Raw genomic sequence first — 16473 nt, forward strand, 5'->3', positions numbered from 1 at the left:
AACCTTATTAAAAAAATAAATTTAGTATTGTCGCCTGGAAAGAGGAGTTATACCTTATATTATTTTTTAGTTTTTTAGCCTGTAGCCTGCGTTCGAAGAAAGCGCAACCGGTTTTCTTTTTAAAGTTATCAAATCGATTGATATTTATTGATTACATATTTTTCGGCATAAATATTTCCGGTCCCCGATAGATCAAATTCATAGAAGACCGTACTTTAGAAAACGTTCAGTTAGAATAAGACCACAGATATAAACAAAAAAAGGCTTTTGTCCGTCACGTTTAATTTTTCGTTATATCGCACGTAATAATTATAGTGCATTTTATAAGCGCGGCATATCATTCGATAGTAGTCTTCCCACGTCAGAATTATAGTACACTTCCCGGCAGAAATATAGTACACTTCAAAAAGAAACCATTGCAATTCTGTCGGCGAATGAAAAACACCATATCTAATTGAGTTGAATTACAAAGTCAGTAATTTCATTTCACTATGTTGTGTTAATTCCATAAAGTTACGCCGGAGATTACAAACTATATTTAATATTCTTCTCTGTTCAAGTATATCTTGCACCAGATGGATTTAATTCCAGCTGTTATCTTTGCATACGATCAAGTGTATCGAATTTTCTCATTTTGAATTCCTATATTCTGTCCATGCCAACTTTTTTACAATCCGAAAATGAATTTAATTTGGGGAATTTGATTAATTGTCCCCCATCCGCTACTAACAATTTATAAGGGTTGAAGTGTATTAAATAGTCGTAGTAGAAGTAGTCGTCCCATGCAAACCGTAAAGATTGCACTACCGAACAGCGTAATTTATATGAAGGTTTTTTGAGCTAGTTTCAACATTGATACCACTGTAACTATGTTGATGTAATTTCGTTTGTGCAGGCAATATTTATCTTCCAAATTAGAGTATGATTCAATAAAAATCGGTCAGTTACGAGACAGCTCTCAACGAAAAACCTACCTACATCTATCGATTCAGTGTTTAATGGGCTTTGACTGAGGAAACAGTCAACTTTCCAAATTCTTCAATACAGTCAGCCCTGAACTTAAACTTGGCGAGTATTCTACTAATACTTGGGTATGATTTTTCAACTATGCATAACTGGTAACGTTCAACCATTACCATTTACCTCTGCAATATATCCGATGAACTTCAACTATCGGTTCTTCAGGTTTTTCCTTTCTTTTGCCTATTCATTCATCTCCAGTCCTCAACTCAATTTCCAACGCAAACTTGTCAACTACTGCCGCAAATCGCGCCCAAGTCAAAAATTTTGAATTCGGATAAGGTGAGGGGGGGCGTTGAAATGATCTTATCAATTCACAGTCGAAAACTCCGGAGCCCAATAGCTGAATGCATGCCGGAGATTCAATTTCCTTGTTTCGCGTGCGGAAGTGGGAAAGGAATGAAGAGGGCCACACCGCTGCGAAGAGGGTCCCAAAATGGTCCCCAGCTTCCTAGCGCCACCGTTCTCGACAGTTCCTGACTTCCGGATTCGGATTATGGACATTTCAACAAATTTCCGGATACTTCGAGCGAAATCCGAAAAGGTGGCAATTCTGATTGCCACGTGCTCCGCTTCTCTTCCTTCCCCAAACGTTCAACCATTGGGCTCGTGGTTCCCCAACTCGCGTTCATTTGATCTTCTGAGGGCTTGTGTATTCATTTTATGCTGAAGAGGAAGTTTGCCTTAACAAAGGCCGAATGCATAATTTTTTGCTTTAATAATGCGTTCCCCAACAGTCGCTTGAATGAATCGTTGAACACATTCAAGGATCAATACTTATCCGTTGTATCTTTCGTAATTTGTAACACGAGTTGGATTTTTCCCCGTGATTAATTTCCCCGAAACAAGCTGGTGCCTTATGGATGCGAGAAGTTGTAGAGAAACAATCCCTCCGTCGTCATCATAGATGATTTTATCCTCAATTATAAAATATCTTCGGACCACGGCCAACCCCATAACGTTCTGAATGTAGTAAATGCTGTCAATAAATCACAGTCTACTAATTCAGATTCGTAACAATTTACTCCAAAGGTTACAAGGTGACTTGAAGGCAACGTTAAATGATTCGAAAATTGGGAAGTATAGGCGCAGCAAATACAAGGGGTGATGCATTTGTATATCGTATCTAAAGAATGACTTCAGTCAGAGAAAATTGCTTCGTCCCTTTATTTTTTCTGCATAATCTCAACTACTTTCAACGTTCTCGTTTAAATCCACTTTTCCTCTTTGTCCTCAATCCCTTCAGTCATTTCTGTGTCCTCAAACTCCTTCCCAAACGATTCTTACCATTTACTCCGCCCCACTGCACTCATTGACGAGACCTTACTGTTGTACATAATACTTCGCTCACTCTATTTAAATAATCAACTGCATTTACTAACTCACCGACTAAATCTCGCTTTACTCTGCATTTTGAATTATCGCGCAAACTTTTTACGCTTTTTGGAAATGTATGCTGCCGACAAGGAATGAAGCTCATACATTGCAAGTTTTTTTTTCATTTACATATAATAATACTAACTTTAAGGTTCCCTGAACAAAACACCTCCACAGATATGCACCAAAATATTTATTATTTGATTACAGCTCTTGTTTTCTACTAAAATAATAGATAGAAATGTACGGGTAAACTTTTGTGTGGTTGTTTCCAGAAAAGCCATCAATTATCGATATACAACACAATATTCATTTTCTGAGACATTGGTACAACAAATTTGTCTCTTCGTGATTCTGTGTATCTTTAAAAATTAATTCATGTATTCTGATGTTATGTTGATATAGTTGTAAATAACAAATTTTTTGCCTATTAACAAATTAAAATTATTACTAATAATTGTAAAATTTAGTGGGCAAAACTTTGCACTAAAATTATCACCGAGAGGAAATAATTTAATAACTAATTTTTAAAATTAAATTTTCAATTTACGATACATAGATATAACTTATGTGCGGAATTGTATAATGAGACAAAATGAATGGATTGAGAGCCTGAAATGAATGAAAACTCGAATGAAGGGAATCTAGCATGAGAATTAATAGGAAGGTAATATATGAAACACGCCCACTTGGAATATTGGATTGTTTCCATGTCTCATAGTATCGCTGCGTTAACCCATGCAAGAGAGGGGTTTTCCGTTGTTAATGGGAAAGTTTTCTCAAAAACCACATGGAGCAAGGTAAGATCCCACTCCGACACTGGAGGGGGCACCTCTCATCTCCTTTTGTACCGTCCCCCGCACAAAACAACTCCCTGGACCACCAAATACACCACCTGCCTCATTAGCTTTCTGTTTCGCCACATCATTGTTCCAGTGCTTCCTATACAGCTTTCAAGTTCTACTTCCTCACTAACGAAAATTATTCTCCGTCAGACCAAAACGGCTGTTTAATGGAAGGAAGAAGAGCATTTAGTTAAATCAAATTTAAATTAATTTTACAGAAAATACATAAAAAACTTCTTCGTAGCATGGGTACTCTCTTAAGTCTTTGGTAACATGCAGGTCCTCTTTCGTTCATTTTTTGCAGCTTTATTTTATAATCAGTACAGTGATTTCCCGTAGGATCAGAGGTTTGCACCCCATGAAATAGCCTATCTTTTCATGAAACTGTTGCGAAAGGGAATAAGTTCCTGTAATTGCAGCTACAGCCTCAACTCCGGAATATGTCTTATTAATTAATCGCCAATGAAAATGGCATCGCATATAGAAGGTCCGAAGTTAGTCAGCTGAAAATCTGCAAAATTTCCTCTATGAGGTTATTCAGCTGATTGTTTACGAAAGTCCCACCTGTGCTTAGGCATGTGAATGTACTATTTTTCTCAAGATATCACTGAGAATGGGAGCAAGCAAATGATACTCGAAGCTTCGAGTAGGTACATACTGGAAATTCAGCCGGTCAACCTATTGCAATTTTAACCCAGTTCGAAAAATGAAGGAGTGCTCCCTTTCAATATAAATACCCACTCTATTAAATTTCTCAATGAAACTTGTCAAAGGTTTTGTTTCCTCAGCGTAACTTGGCTAATTTTCGCTATCTATTCACTGAAATCGAGAAAATTTAGAGAATATTTTTGTCAATTCTTATGAAACTGCCTTTCCATTTTTCAAAAGAGTTAGAATTAATTCATTTAGTTTTGCAAGTCCATCCCAACGGCTGACCTATTAAAAATTTGGTATTTGATTAAAATGAAGAAAGACACATCTGATGTATTCTTACATCATAAAAAATTCTACCGGATTTCGTCGAAAACTCTGTAAGTTTGGTTTCGAGAAAACACCTTAATTCTTACTTACTTCCGACAGCTTCGGTAAATCATATCATGCTTTTTTTTATTCCTTTCCTACCGTCCCCTTCGCCGCGTAGATCCAAGCCGGAAAATCTCACCCCGACCTCGGGGGAGCCGTATCGTAACGCAAGGAAGGGATTCCTATTCCCTGCGGGGCAACAGGGACAGGTTTTGGCTTTCTACCCATTACCGGATGAGGTTCTATTTGCCAGGGGACGCAAAAATATGTCATCTCTCGACGCACACACCGCGATGCACCCACACGAGGCGGGACGATAACTTTAAACCGCAACCGTGAGGGCATTGCATAACTACACGCGCACAAATTCCCAACCAAATGAAAATCATTCATTCATGAGCGCGGAGCGACAACCACCGGTTGGGGCGGATCGATATGTCCCCTACATTATAAAACGTCCACCGCACGGTTTTTATTGGGGCAGCCTGTGACATCTTTAACGGCTCCCATGTCCCCCGTTTAATGGTTTGCATCCGCTTAGTGAATGGCTTCCCCGAAAGAGGAATTTCGCGACACGAACCTTCCGAGAATCCCCGGTAGCGGCGCTGATTAAAACGCATTTGCTCGAGTCAAAACTTGACTCTTTAATGTAATCCCCGCGTTAACTTTACTTTCGGGGAAAAGTCTTCCCCGAATTTGGAGACAACACAAATGTTAAACCCAAGTTATGTTACGCGACATTCTCAGAAAATGAACGGAAGCCAGTCTAATTCCAAAATAGCATTATTTATTACAATAGAGTCGCGCTGCATTTGCGCGAACAACTAAACAAATAAGTGACAGAAAAACAATGCTGTACAGCCTAATCTTCTGTCGTTGGAAGCTAAAAAATAAATGATGAGGTATTTTTTTTTCAAGTTATTTCACTTGTTATTAATCCATTTACAATTAAAATAATCATGTCCCATAGATACATCTTTATCGAATTTTTGAACGTTTAATAAATTGGAATTTTGGGACTCTCTTCTCCCTCATATTTTCGAATATGCCCACAAATATGTCATCAACCTTCACCTCTTATCAACCGATTTGATGTAAAATATGCGCTTTCCCGTTTTCACTTCGTTCGGTGATGAATGTTGTCCTCGATGCTTTCCGATGAATGTTTCCCATTAATTTAATTGCCTAATTAAATGGGCAGAATTACCATGGGGTTCCGTGAATTATAATTTCTATCAGCAGCACCCACACCCGTCGGGAACAAGCGTCGTGCTAATTTTGAATCCCCGACTAGTTTATCTCGGCTTTCTTTCCCACAGGGATTCGTTGTCTATTTTCCCCTAACTTCATCACATGTAGCGAACAGCACTATTTCTCTCTCCTTTACAGAACCTCACACATGCGTATTGTCTGTGGGCTTCATTTGATGTATACTTCTCAGTAGCCCTACGTAAAATTAGCTTCGTACTCATATTACGCACACTCTAATTACCTTTTGATACTTGCCACCAAGCAATTTTCACTAATCCACAGGAATTTTAAAGCAGAAGGCTTTTCCGAAGGCATTTCATGTTGATTGCGCCGGCAGGATCTATAAATCGCACTCAAAACCATCCCGCGCACTTCCTTCATCCGTTTTTCTCTTCGTTGCACATCGCGTAAACCGTCGCCTTCACCACCCTTAATCAACCTCGCTAACTCAGGGATCACGAAAAAAACTCAACTCAAAACTGCCAATCGCTCTTCTAGCAACAGGCCATCCATCAGCCATCGGATTCCCCTCCATCAAGTCCTCATTTTTCATCTCTTCCTCTTCCGCATGTTCGTACGGCGAGACCGTACCCTATCTCTCTGCCTCTCATGGTCCGTATTGATATTTTCTTTCTTATTCCACCCTTATACATCCCTTAATACATGTTCCATGAAATCCCCTACATTAATCTTCTCATCCCATTCTGCACTCACTTGTGAGTGTGTTCTTCTTCTACGTTCCGTCACCAAAGTTCTTCTGATTCCTATCTTCCACTAAATTCCACACTATTATGTCATCAGTGCTTGTGTGGACTACGATAATTGATGAGGAATCAACCAATCAATCCTCTCAGTTTCTTCTTCTTGATTTAATACCGGTCTTTCAATCGTATTCATATATATTATTCTGCCCATTTATCTATCTTCCTTCCCATACGTCCTAGGACTTCCCATTTTCTTCCCCATAGCCTAAAAGGGTGAGACAATGGGGACAAAACTAAAGAGATAAACCGCAGAGAAAAAATACTTGCTTTCCCTCGCACAATCCACGATCAAAATATAAATGGCAGAAAACACTGCAGTTCATTTCATCCCTTTAAGAACTGCCTCCTCTTTCTCGTGAACGGTTAAGTAACACCACCTGCAACACGTCCTTGCGTTTGGTTGAGGGATATTGTCCAGTAACATATATATATATATATATATATATATATATATATATATATATATATATATATATAGGCATGTGTGTATAATGTATATGAAGTTAGCACTAGCGAACAAAGACAAAAACACGGAAACACACAAAAAATAAAATAAACTCACCAGTTTTCGAATTTTCGATGATACAAGCCACCTTTATCAAGGAAGAAAAGGAAGGAACTGAGAAAAAGGTTATAACAGAAGGGGCTGGAAACGCTGGATGGAAGGGGAAGGAGGGGAAAAGCTAACCAGGGGAAGAGCTGGGAGGGGGATTTTTAGAAGTGTAGGAATAATATGGAAAGTGTTGGGAGCGGAGTGGGATTGAAAATATGTGAATATTGGGGCAATTAATGTGTAATATTATAAACTGGGTAATTCCAGGAATCCAAGAGCCAGATAAACGCCTGCTGTATTGTTTTGAATTTGAGTGGAGGGTCAGACGGTGAGAGGGAAGCTAAAATGGATACTCTATAGTATGTATCAAAGGGAGTGTTGTGTTCGGAGGCGTGTTTTGGGATTGGGAGCATCCCAATCAGGGAAGAATACTTGCATGAGGCCCAGTTATTATTGATTCTAATATTGAGGTGTGTAGTGCACTGTCCAATAAAAAATGCAGGGCTTAGTTGGCACTTCAGAAGGTAAACTACATCGCTGGAAGTACATGAGGAGTAGAGAATTGGTGGGAGAGAGTTAAAAAGCGGGTGGGAGAGGGATGAGATTCGGGTTTTGAAAATAGGACATGTTTTGAATCTAGGTTTATTGCAGGTCATGGGAGTGGTTGAGTGATGTGTTGAGTTGGATTGACTGGAGTTGAGTGAGAATGGGAGAGTCCCATGCCCTAATTTTTCTGAATTTTTTGGGAGGCTTTGTTCGCATGAACACTATATCTCGTAGGATGAATTAAAAACTATTTAAAATAAATTAAAGGCGAAAGTAAAAACTTCCTCCGCGGAAATGAGCGAAGCAGAAAGACGATTTTCCATATATCCTCTTTCTGTTTTATTTTCTTCTTCTGAGTCATTGGATGTTGCGCCTGGTACATTTTCTAATTTCCAGCCAGCAACTCTTTCTCCATATCCTTCCGGTCTTCCAATAAACTATCCCCAAAATTTTGGAAAAATACCATCCTATCTCCCTTCTCTACTTTTTTCCTTTATTCCTTCCTCGATAAATTTTGAACTAATCTCTGGCAAATATCAGATAAAGTTGTAAGAGTGGGCAATTATTTTGTTCTATCATCATCCTAGTGTTTGACAACATGCCCGCACCTTTTAAATGCTGATGAAATTTGAGGAAATCTTTCAAGCTTTTAACCATTGATCGACCATGTAGAGTAAGCCAATGACGGTCGGGAAAATTTCATTGATGTCAGGATTAGTATAGATCATGGAAAATCGGTTGCAAATAGTCTGATCTCCACATTTTATACTAGGGAAGAAGAAAGTATATGACATTTTTAACAGCTTCTTGTTGCTGTTAGTGCAAACAAAGGAGTACACTATTCGCTTGGGTTTGTGTACGCAGGATTACTGAATCTATGAGAAGCGTAATCCATAAGAGCAAAAACTTCCCAAGAGAAATATTTGGGTCTCTTACCATTGTAAGTAAAATTTTGTTCCGATAAGTTTCTATCATTTTTAGGGAGGTTATATTTTGATACCGCCAAATGTGGAGCATGAAGCCTTGTATTACGCGTCCGACTAGGTATCAACATTATCATTCTCAATAAAAACTAATTTAAATAAATTTGTGCAACTGAACAGTCTTCTAAAAAGAAATAAAATGACTCGGACAAAGGCGTCATAGGGTACATACCCAATAAATTTATTTCAAATTAAAATGTGTAACATTGTTGATCGTAACGATCTCCTTTCATAAATTTACTCTTACCGCCAATTCGCGATTTTTTCCTACTCTTATTTGTTTCTTTTCGTACCCGAAATTGCTAAACACACCGCTCTCTTATACTCCCCATCTACCTCATCGAAGGGCTCTCAGGATTCTAAATATATCAAGCCAAGAGCTCTCATCTCACCACTGTGTTTCCCCATATCGTTCTTCCGACGCAAACACTGAGCTTATTTTTGGATTTCTCCGAGTAAATAAACAGAGAATATGATCATTCCCCTCCCGGTAACTCTTTAATGGTCAACTCTCGTTTTTTTTTGCTGGTCCCACATAGCGATCAAAGCTTCGGATTGACACGCACGGGAATGCAAACATAATTTGCACGTTCCCTGAACTTGAACATGATGTACAAGGAAGTTCCGGGAAGAGGCGAAATGAAAATTAAAAATTAGCCCAAACCCATATTGTAACCAACCTTATTAACCATAACCATTGGTATCGTATCTCCATCTCTTACACATTCTCCACCTCACTCCAAAGTTTACGACCAAAAGCCTTTATACTATTCGTATTTTCACGGCCAATAGTGGCATTGTTAAATCTTATATTAATAATGGCCTCCATGTCGTCGGAACGAATTCTATATTTTAACACTGCCAACATCTAAAACATCTACAAAATAGACTTCCGTATCATCATTCTCAAAAATTGTTGACGCAATAATGTTCAAACCTTAGTTCATTTACTCAGGCTTCCTTTGCGCAGAACCGGTTTCCTTATTATGATTCCATGATTAAATTTAACATATTGATATCAGAAATACATATCTTAAATTCAGATAGCTAAACTTGAGTTAGAAGAACTTAAATAGAATAGAACTTTTCTCCATTTAAAGTTGTCAAAAAACCTTACCGACTGTGAGTTTAACAAATAGCTGACAAATCGATAACAAGTCTACATTGCGATTAAACAATAAATATTACGGCCTGGCGTATTTAATCTACTCACCCGTACATTTTGATGGAAATATCACATATTACGGCACCCGTGTTATTCTTCCTTGATGTTCACCTATTTGCGTTTCTATCTCACATATAGAAAAATAAAGTAGCACTTAATTATCACTTGTATTCAAACCTACCGGTATGAAAAACGTAATCTAATATTGATAAATTTTCAAGACCACATCAATTGTTTGTGGGAATGAATAATGTAATGTATTTCGTGAGGTTATTTTTCCGACATGCAATATTGCCATTAAGTCTTTACAAGTTAGTTATGACTGAGTAACGACACCCTGTACAGAGAATAGGAAGGGAACATACCCACCCTAAAACCGTCCAATTCCTGAAGCTACCTCCTCTCCTCATTCTGTACATCATCCCCTGTTCATTTCCTGTTGTCCCACTTTTCCCATATTTTCCCGATTTGTCTCCTTTTCCACATTTACAATTTAGCTACTTTCTTGCATATTCATCATCCCTTTCCTCTCCCTCTCCTACCGCGTTCAAATTCATCCCCTCTTCTCAGATTCCAATTCTTTCTCATCATATCAGTTCACAAAACTCCTGGACAGAACCCATCTCCTTTGCTCTATATATTTTTTAATCTTTTTTATGTTATTACTCGCATCGCGGCGGCATATCTCATTTTTCCCTAAAATGTAGAAAACATATACTACGCACTGAAATATTACATAGGTTCCCAAATTGTGATTGTGAGGGTCTTAATACCTATGCTACTCAAGAATACTTAATGCCGGCAGTACATTTATGTATTTCTGCGGGGAGTATATTTCAATAATGGTAATAATCCAGTTAGAAGGAGAGCAAACAAAACATTCCGACAGAACTCATTGCTTCAACCACACCAAAGAAGAGTATGAATAACTGGACTAAGACGAACATAGACAAAAATAGACTAGAATAAACTTCGCATTAATCGAATGAAGCGAGTTTTGGATGAATAAAAGGAAGGAAAGAGATTAGGGTAATTTGGATAGGGATCAAAATATATATGGTATAAGATTTATTGGTGGAGCTTAGCAATCAAAGATCATTTTAACTTCAAACATACTATCAGAATATCATCGAATAAAGTCTACATGGGAAAATTTGGAATATTGGGTTACTAAGGAAGTTACAAGGTCGTAACGTAACGTAAAGATAAGGAAACCAAAAACGCCGATGCCCATTTATCTCGGTACGTTTATACGTATATACGCGTGTGTGTATATAGATATATATGCACATGTATATATAAACGTACCGAGGTATATATATATATATATATATATATATATATATATATATATATATATATATGTATATGTATATATATATATATATATGTATATGTATATATATATATGTATATGTATATATATATATGTATATGTATATATATATATATATGTATATATATATGTATATATATATGTATATATATATGTATATATATATATGTATATATATATGTATATATATATGTATATATATATGTATATATATATATGTATATATATATATGTATATATATATGTATATATATATGTATATATATATATATGTATATATATATGTATATATATATATGTATGTATATATACACACACACACACACTCACAAAATGCTAAGGATTACGTTTTACAATCGGTGGGAGGGACAGGAAATTATTCGGGGAAGTTCAAAGAAGGCAGAATGGAGTAAATATTGAGGGACTGTGGAATGTTAAAGACCGAAATGGAAGAATGAATATCATCAAACAGTAATTCTGGAAGAGACTGATTTTTCACAGTCCAATATTTAGCTCTACTCGGTAGGCTACATATGAAAATTGAATAAGTAGTGAACACAACAGATATCCGTAAACAATACAAGGTAGAACATGATGGTTAAATACGAATAAATTAGAAATGCTAATATATTCTTAAGAAAGAGATGTGGGAAGATTTTTTAAAGAGCGTCCAAGGAACGATGGAGAAAAATGTGACCGGAAAAAAATGGAGTGTTCTCACATGCATCAACAGAAATGGTTACGTGTTCTGTGTCAAATATAACTTCATTAAGGTGTACTATTCCTTCTCCTATGTATTGAGAAATGCATTAGTATTAAGAATGAAGTGTGTACATTTCTCAAAAAATATTAAATACTCATAAGAAGGAGATCAAAAAATCTTCAAGGATAGACCCAAAACTGAAGTCTTGCACAACGAAAAGAACTACAAGGAAGTGACTGAAAGCCTCTAGAAAAAAATTAACCAAGGCATGATTAAGGAAAATAGGAGCAATATACAATTTTAAAAAGCGATTTTAAATCCATTAAATGCAATCATATGGCATACTGTGCTCGAAGACGAAAGTAACATAAGGAAGGAATAAGTCGTTTGGTACGTTTGGTTGAAGTTCAGTCAGTGTAAGAGGTTTTCGGAATACAAGATGGTCTGGGAAGAAGAAAAACGGGGCCAAGAATTGTATTTGATAGCGAATTAAAAGATATAATAGAAACTAAGTATAAGAAATGGGCGACATCAACGAATAAATTGACTGATCATTAGAGAAAATGGGAAGAAGAATACACTTAAATATATTAATAAGGCCAAAATATTAAATTAGCAGAGAAACTTGAGTTTATGACATGTCTCCAAAACACTAACGATTTCAATCAGAAGATTTATTGAAGAAAAAATTTATAAAGCATGTTAGAAGCGATTAGAATTAAAAAATATCTTCATAGAAAGCGAAGGATAGCACTAAGAAGGAAACAGAGGACAGTATAAACTACTGCAAGTAAAAGAAAGAAAAGGATATAACTCTTTTCCTGAGCTTCAAAAAAGCAAAAAATTAATCATATTGAACGATGAATAGCATTTTGTTTTCCTGATTACGTTGTTATTAAAGCACAGAAAAGAAAACGAGAACCTTTTAAGCACGTAGAAGCTGAAGGATGAGGATGCATTGAAGGATAATAAGTGGTTCATTCCGCACCCGAAGAAGTTACATTAAATAGAACAAGCTAGAAGCCATTAATGTCGGCAATCCATATTAAAGTATGTGTACGTGATGAAAATCACGGATATAAAAACGTGGACATTTAGAAAAAGGTATTATTAGAAACTATATTTTTTTGTAAATCAGTGCTGGAGGTGATTGCCAAAAATCAAAAAGGGCGGTTAAAAAAATAGAGAATTACAGAAGAATAAAGGAAACATTACGGAACGCCACATAAAAAAGAGAAATAGAATTTTGACATATTATAAAAGCCTATTAACTGTTAAGAAGGAATGGATGTAGAAAGAAAGTTCCAAGGCAGTTAAGCTGTGAATATGCCAAAAAAAATAACGTCGATCAGTGAATAATGAAGAATAACGACTGCATTAATATTCTGAATGAAAATAATACTGATACCCGGAAAAGCATTAATAAAATACCTTCAGGTCAAAGGTCGTTCTTTCAATGGCAGGACTGAAATAAGCAAACCAATCGCTTATGATAAGGCGATAAGTGGCGCAAATAAATTTCAATTAATTAGGTACGATTCCTTCCACTGGCGGGACTGAAAACTAGTGACCAAGATTTTGGTAACTGATTGGATGAGATTCTGTGTAACCAAAACAAACCATTACCCTGTTTTTATTTCCCATAGAAAGGCATCGAAAACTATCTATATGCACAAATCCATCTCCATGTTAGATTAATAGCATTAATCTAACAAGCTTATCAAAAGATCCTTTGCTAAAACGATATGAAAATTGGAATTGCACAAGAGCAATGTTGCAGAAACGAAAGTTCCAATTTTTCTTACAAAATATGGGTGCGCTCAAACTTTTCTCGTACACATCTCCCATCTCCTAAATATGAACGGATGACTACAACCGCAACTGAGAAAATTTTCTGATATTTAAATTATAAATGGCTAGTTTTATGTGATTCATTCCATCTGAGTTGTTTCTGGGTCTTTGTTACACCAGTAGAGGAGCAACTTAACAGCCTGATACGTGCTATGGCAATGTTATTTGACCACTATTAAAACACAGCTTGAATGCTGGAGCAGCTGGAGAATTAAGACCCCGCCTTATTATTCATTCCTACATTCATTTCATCCCTTCCCCTTCCACCATTTGTCTGCTACTTCATTGTTTTTTTATCGCAACTATTTTTTCCAAATTATTTATCTCTTAGTTAGATCTGCGCATTCCCGGAGTATTTCTACACATTTATCCTTTCTTTTCCAAACTCTCTTTTATTTTATATATACTCAATAACTCTACACCCTCCTCACTTCTAATACCATCCCCTCGACTTAGTTCACCTGTTCTGAACCCCTTACCAGCATCCGATCCTAATCCAGTCATACAACGCCCGCCCTCCTCCTATACCTACCGTTTCTACCTCAGGCCCTTCATCACGGAATCTGACCGTAAATGTCCCTCGCTTCGTAAGGCGGATTTGGACCCACCCGGCTAGCCTGGAGTAGACGCCTCCAGTTCAATGGGCAGGAGAAGCCGAGTCCGATGAGCTGAAGAATGAGCGTTCGGTGCCTGCGCCAATGAATAATTAACTCGGTGACCTCAGGGGAAGATGAGGGAAAGGGTTTGGTGGAGGAGTAGGACAGATTGTGAGAAGGGGAGGGGTAAGACGTGTGGGTAGGAACAAACAACTGCTGCATCGCGAAGGGAGCGAGCGACCCGTCGCTCTGAAATGCAGCGTCCACACGAATAATTGAAACGTGCGTAAATAAGAGCCGGACGAGTCACGCGCGAGGACAATGTTTTCCACAAAAAAAAAGAGGAGGAAAGAGACCGGAAAACGGGGTTCTGCAACATCCAGCGCTATTGCAGGGGCCGGTTTCTCAAAACTTAAAGTCAGTTGATGAGTTTTTTTGGCAAATTGCTCATTGCAGAGCCTTCTAGTAAAAATGAATCTATTGAAATGCTTATGGATTTCTGCACAATATCGATAATGAATTACAGAAAGTGACTTAGAAAAAAAGTGACTAATACCCTTTTGTCAGTTTGCTACGGATTTAAGAGTAACTTTTGGCTCCGGTTCGCTCATTGGGATTGTGGTGGGATCGAAACGTTCCTCCACATGTGGCACGTAAAACGACAGTACGGCTGCTTCGCCTTGGTATATATCGGAAAGTAGAACTCCACTTTAAATAGATTTTAGAAATATCTAAGAGAAAGAAAAATGGCATTGGGCTGCTTTCAGGTAAGATTTTCTTCGATAACTGCGAGATGGACTCAAGCCCAAAGAAGACTCAAGTCTTATTACATTAGTTCACTTAGTCGAAAAATTTCGGAAAATCTCACAGATTTTCTCGGAAAATAAAACACCAGCAGCTAAGATAAAAATTAAATTCCAACCATTCATCCATTCAAGACTTTAAAATCGTCATTCACGCTTCCTTGCTCACTCTCGCCCCTACCATGGAAATAAAGGGCTGTAAACCTGACTGCCCTGTGTCGTCGAGAAAATCCTATAATCCCCTGAGTATATTCTAGGGCTTCCGAGGCGCGGCAATAAAAATGAATAGGATGTAAATAAATCGATCGGTCCCGTTTTTATTGAGCTAATAGTGATTGATATAGGTCTTCCGAATACTTAGATAACACGCCAATGATTACAATTAATGGGTTGACTCACTCAGTTGAATAACAAGTCTGCCGAGGAGACGTTTCGCTCGGCTATTCAATGCTCAGCTTTCACTCCGACGTAAATGTATAGCTCTCCAAAATTAACCCTTCAAGTCAGCATTAAAGCTGTCGAACACAGTACCCTGTCGCCCATCGCAGCTTAAGTCGGAGCAATAAAGATTTCAGCCATTTGCAGTGAAAAGGATTTCAACTATGACATTAGTCATTAGGAGATAAAATTCCAACGGAATGTCATGAGGAAATTTCTCAAAATTACGGAGAAAACTATATTAACAGTTAAGAGCTTATTGTGGGCAAGAGGGGAAAAATCTGATGAGGTTTTATCTGTTAGATTTATGGAGAAAAAATACAATAAGGAGTGTAGTTCAGCTCCAAAGCAGAAGAAACAAAGAGAACTCACGTCACACAGCAAAATAACTTTTACGCAATGCTAGTGGCTCTCAAAAAAATATCTTTACAGCATCATCATACAGGGAGAGTACATAAAAGTGTCCTTCGTAAGAGTAAACACATTTTTGTTTTTTCCTTAAATCTTTTATCTTCTAACCCTCCATGGTTAACGATTAGAAAATCACGCTCGTACACAGTGATTCCAATCCAAATAATTGTCTAATTTTATTGAATGGCTACTGATTTATGACCTAAATGTGCGTTTGGATAAACATTTTTATCAAAGAGACCATGTAGGGTTTGTTCGGTGGAAATAATTTATTACCTGAGGAGGAAAAATAAGGTTATTTCATAAACAATCTCAAATAACAAGTTAAATGAGTCCATTCGAACAATTTCTTTCCGATAACCTTAATCGTGAGGAATTCTAATGCAGTTAAACAAGTGTGCGCAGTAAAAACCTACGTGTAATCAGAAAGGCAATAATTTAGCTAAACGTTTTTACTCTCAAATTTTCGAATAAGTTAATAATTAAGACTAGAAGTTATTCATATTTTTCTCAGTAAGAGAACACAAGATTAAAGTAAAACCATAGGAAGAAAGAGGAGCATAGTTTTCATCAACTGCCTCAAATGTTCTGGGTGATACGGAGATTCCTCGAATTATACATTTAATTGGCAGTTAATTAAGTTTTAACCCATATCTACTAACAATTGTTAACCCAAGGCTACTAACATCGATTAAATTGAGAAACTAGGGGCAAGAAGGAGGGCTGAAATGCTCTACCTCCCGGCTCCCTCTCGATTGATATCTTGCTTGAGGAATATATTTGAGTACTGACTCTCGGCGTCTGCAAA

The 16473-nt window shown here is 37.2% G+C and overlaps 1 protein-coding gene across 1 annotated transcript in view; it reads left to right on the plus strand.

The window, feature by feature from the left end:
• LOC139696664 (uncharacterized) overlaps positions 1-16473 on the plus strand; it is a 248519-nt gene that overhangs the window by 179603 nt on the left and 52443 nt on the right. The window lies entirely within an intron of this gene.

The sequence above is a fragment of the Hetaerina americana genome, unplaced genomic scaffold (assembly GCF_022747635.1).
Source record: "Hetaerina americana unplaced genomic scaffold, ioHetAmer1.1.p SCAF_7, whole genome shotgun sequence".
Taxonomy (NCBI): domain Eukaryota; kingdom Metazoa; phylum Arthropoda; class Insecta; order Odonata; family Calopterygidae; genus Hetaerina; species Hetaerina americana.